The following is a 4,399-nucleotide window of genomic DNA, read 5'->3' as shown; positions in this document are numbered from 1 at the left end:
ATTTATATTTTGAGAGAGAGAGAGAGAGAGAGAGAGAGAGAGAGAGAGAGAGAGAGGGAGCGATATATATTGACATTGAAAATGTGAATGTAAGGAGAAATGAAAACGAACAGGGGTAAATAAACAGAGAGAGAGAGAGAGAGAGAGAGAGAGAGAGAGAGAGAGAGAGAGATAAATATGGACATTAAAAATGTAGTTATATAGGAAATTGATAAAGAACAGGGGTATATAAACAGAGAGAGAGAGAGAGAAAGAACAGGGGTATATAAACAGAGAGAGAGAGAGAGAGAAACAACAGGGGTATATAAACAGAGAGAGAGAGAGAGAGAGAGAGAGAGAGAGAGAGAGAGATAAATATCGACATTGAAAATGTAAATTTAAGGAGAAATGAAAACGAACAGGGGTATATAAACAGAGAGAGAGAGAGAGAGAGAGAGAGAGAGAGAGAGGAGAGCGATAAATATTGACATTGAAAATGTAAATGTAAGGAGAAATGAAAACGAACAGGGGTATATAAAGAGAGAGAGAGAGAGAGAGAGAGAGAGAGAGAGAGAGAGAGAGAGAGCGATAAATATTGACATTGAAAGTGTAAATGAGAGAGATATTGAAAATATAAATATAAAGTAAAGTGATAAAGAACAGGGGTATATACACAGACAGACAGAGAGAGAGAGAGAGAGAGAGAGAGAGAGAGAGAGAGAGAGAGTAAATATTGACATTAAAAATGTAAATATAAAGGAAAATGATGAAGAACAGGGGTATATAAACAGAGAGAGAGAGAGAGAGAGAGAGAGAGAGAGAGAGAGAGAGATATTCTATAATGGTACGCAATGATGATATTTACAATTTTGCCCAAATGTATGAAAGAATTTAAATAAAACCAAATATACATCAATTATGTACAAATTAGCTTCTATAAATTCAATCACCGTCTCTTGTCTTCTTAAAAAAATAATTAGTCCTATTTAATTATTTCACAAAATTCTTCCACTTCATCATCTCTTCCCAAGTTTTCATACTAACTCATTATTATTATTATTATTATTATTAGCTAAGCTACAACCCTAGTTGAAAAAGCAGGTTGCTATAAGCAGAACGGCTCCAACAGGGAAAAATAGCCCAGTGAGGAAAGGAAATAAGGAAATAAATAAACTACAAGAGAAGTAATGAAAAATTAAAACAAAACATCTTAAGAACAGCAACAGTATTAAAATCGATCGAACTATAAAGAGAGACTTATGTCAGACTGTTCAACATAAAAACATTCCCTGCAAGTTTGAACTTTTGAAGTTATAAGATTTTCAAATCATTCTAGCACTCTACCAAGGAACCACTCCATTATTTACTTATTAAACCTAACATGGGGAATCTACTAAGGAAATAATGGAGTGGTTCGTACTTAAATACATTATACTCATTTGAAAAATGCTTGCTTTATTGAATAAATACCGAGAATTAAACATACTGGGGTGAGTTCTCTTGCTTGAGGGTACACTCTAGCACTCTATTCTATCGTACTTCTCTTCCTCCTGTTTGTATAAAGATTATATAGTTTATATATAAAAGATTTATTTTTATGTTGTTACTGTTCTTAGTACATTTCATTTGAATTGTTTATTACTTCTCCCGTAGTTTATTCATTTCTTTATTTCCTTTCCTAACTGGGCTATTTTTTCCTGTTGGAGTCCTTGGGCTTATAGCATCCTGCTTTTCCAACTTGGGCTGTAGCTTAGCAAGTAATAATAATAATAATAATATTCACATATCTTCCTTCCTCGTGCATGATTTGGTGAATAACGATGAATACTTGACTTGAACATGAATTTAACTTACCAAGCAGCTCTCATTATTCAGACTAATACCTCGTGGACATATTACTCTTATCTGTCCCAGAACAAACAATAAACAAACAATAAAACTGCCACTGAATTGGTCTTGTCCACTTGTTTTTCAGAGACGTCGAATTTCGTGTCGTTTTTATTAACCTCAATTTTCCTCTCCCACCTGTCAAATTACACACCAGTAGAGAGAGAGAGAGAGAGAGAGAGAGAGAGAGAGAGAGATAAATACTAGAGCAACAGTTATTTTAGCAACAACATGTCAAATTAAACTTACAGAGAGAGAGAGAGAGAGAGAGAGAGAGAGAGAGAGAGGGGGGGGGGTAAATACTAGAGCAACAGTTATTTTAGCAACGTCAAATTAAACTTACCGGTAGAGAGAGAGAGAGAGAGAGAGAGAGAGAGAGAGAGAGAGAGAGAGAGAGAGAGTAAATACTAGAATAAGTTATTTTAGCAACAACAATAGGTCAAATTACACTTACCAAGAGAGAGAGAGAGAGAGAGAGAGGGATAAATGCTAGCACAACACTAGTTTTTTTGCAACAGCAATTGATATCGATAAAAAAAATTTATATCAATTTCCAGCTGGGTAATTAATTTACAAATATTTCCTTAATGAAATTCTAATTATTGAATAAAGACCAAAATAGCTTCTAACTAAAGGGGCACTTAGTATAGCGCAGACCTCCGCCGCGGCAACGTATTTCTCGATCTTGATCTTGGCCTTGGAACCTAACATGTATTAATTGGCGTGGGTTTTCATACACTAAAATATAAACCAAGTTTGAAGTCTGTGTGACAACGATGTTCAAACTTATGGCTGATTACGTGAATTGGACATTTTGTTTGACAGCTACCTTTGACCTTGACCTTCCAAAATTTTATCTTTTTTTAACTTTTTACATAAAACTTAATCCCTGCAAGTTTCAATACGATTGAAATTGTGGCCAGGAAGTTGTAGACAAACACACGCACACACAAACGATGACAAAAACATAACCTCCTTCCAACTTCGTTGGCGAAGGTATTTTTTGTATAATTTTACTTAAAATTTTTCGGTTTAAAAGTCAAATAGTTTGTCTACAAACAAACAAAGGCAAAAACATAACCTCCTTCCACCTTTGTTGGCGGAGGTGATTATTGCATATTTGTTTTTACTTCAAACATTTCTTTTAGTAGACTATGGAACAAATAAAAAGCAGTTATTATTTATTCTAGATATTATCATATCCCTGATATTTGTGATTTCTAAATTTAGTTTTGGAAACTGTACAAACGATATTTCAAACCCCATCATTGTACCTTTTAAGTCACTAGAACATTTAAAATGAGAGAGAGAGAGAGAGAGAGAGAGAGAGAGAGAGAGAGAGAGATTCTGTTGAAATACGTCCTCCTGTGAAAAAAAATCAGCAAACTATAAAAGTACACTAACAACCAAAGAAATAAAATCTACCAACTTCCTACTTCCTGAGAGAGAGAGAGAGAGAGAGAGAGAGAGAGAGAGAGAGAGATTCAGTTTTAAAACTTCCTACTGTGAAAGAAGTAACAAACTAAGCACACTAACAACCAAAAAAAAAAATAAATAAATAAATAAATAAAATTTACTATACTTCCCTAAAAGCGAACCATCTTGGCCGGTATTTAAAAGTACAAAGACTTGTATCTCTTACCAATAATGTTGATGTGCTTTATAAAAAAAAAAAAAAAAAAAAAAAAAAAAAAAAACGATAAATTCAGTTTAGAGACCTTAAAATGACAGAAATGATAAGTCGGAGCAAATTATAGTGGTTTACTTACATGCTTATCGAGCAATATCAGTACAGTTCTGGGAAAACTGTAGCCATATCAAGAGCTCGTTTATTTACGAGCAATATCGGTACAGTTCTGGGAAAACTGTAGCCATGACAAGAAATCGTTTATCTACGAGCAATATCGGTACCGTTCTGGGAAAACTGTAGCCACGACAAGAAATCGTTTATCTACGAGCAATATCGGTACCGTTCTGGGAAACTGTAGATGTGATTACAGTCCTTTATAATTATTACAATTAAACTATAATTTAAGCCCTTTCGTCTCTTATAGTAAATCTCAGCAACTCGAAATGTTATTTCATATGCAAAAACACGCTTCAGGTTTTCCAAATTGGGATTAATAATTATTTTGCACAAATGCTAACAACAACTACATTAAAAAATCCAAATTAACAAACCAAAGTCTTTTAAAATGATGAATTATTTAGTATATGCTCACAGGTTGTGGTGGCCTGGTGGTAGCGTCCCTGGCTGGTGATTGCCAGACTGGGGTTCGAGTCCCGCTCAAATTCGTTAGTTCCTTTGGCTGCTGCAACCTCATCATCCTTGTGAGCTAAGGATGGGGTGTTTGGGGAAGCCTATAGGTCTATCTGCTGAGTCATCTGCAGCCATTGTCTGGCCCTCCTTGGTCCTAGCTTGGGTGGAGAGGGGTCTTGGGAGCCGATTATATTTATATATGGTGTCTCTAGGGCATTGTCACTGTCCCTTGCCTCTGCCCTTCATGAGTGGCCTTTAAACAAGCCCGTTCCA

Source organism: Palaemon carinicauda, chromosome 29, assembly GCF_036898095.1.
Source record: "Palaemon carinicauda isolate YSFRI2023 chromosome 29, ASM3689809v2, whole genome shotgun sequence".
In the NCBI taxonomy this organism is placed as follows: domain Eukaryota; kingdom Metazoa; phylum Arthropoda; class Malacostraca; order Decapoda; family Palaemonidae; genus Palaemon; species Palaemon carinicauda.
This window is presented reverse-complemented; position numbering follows the sequence as displayed.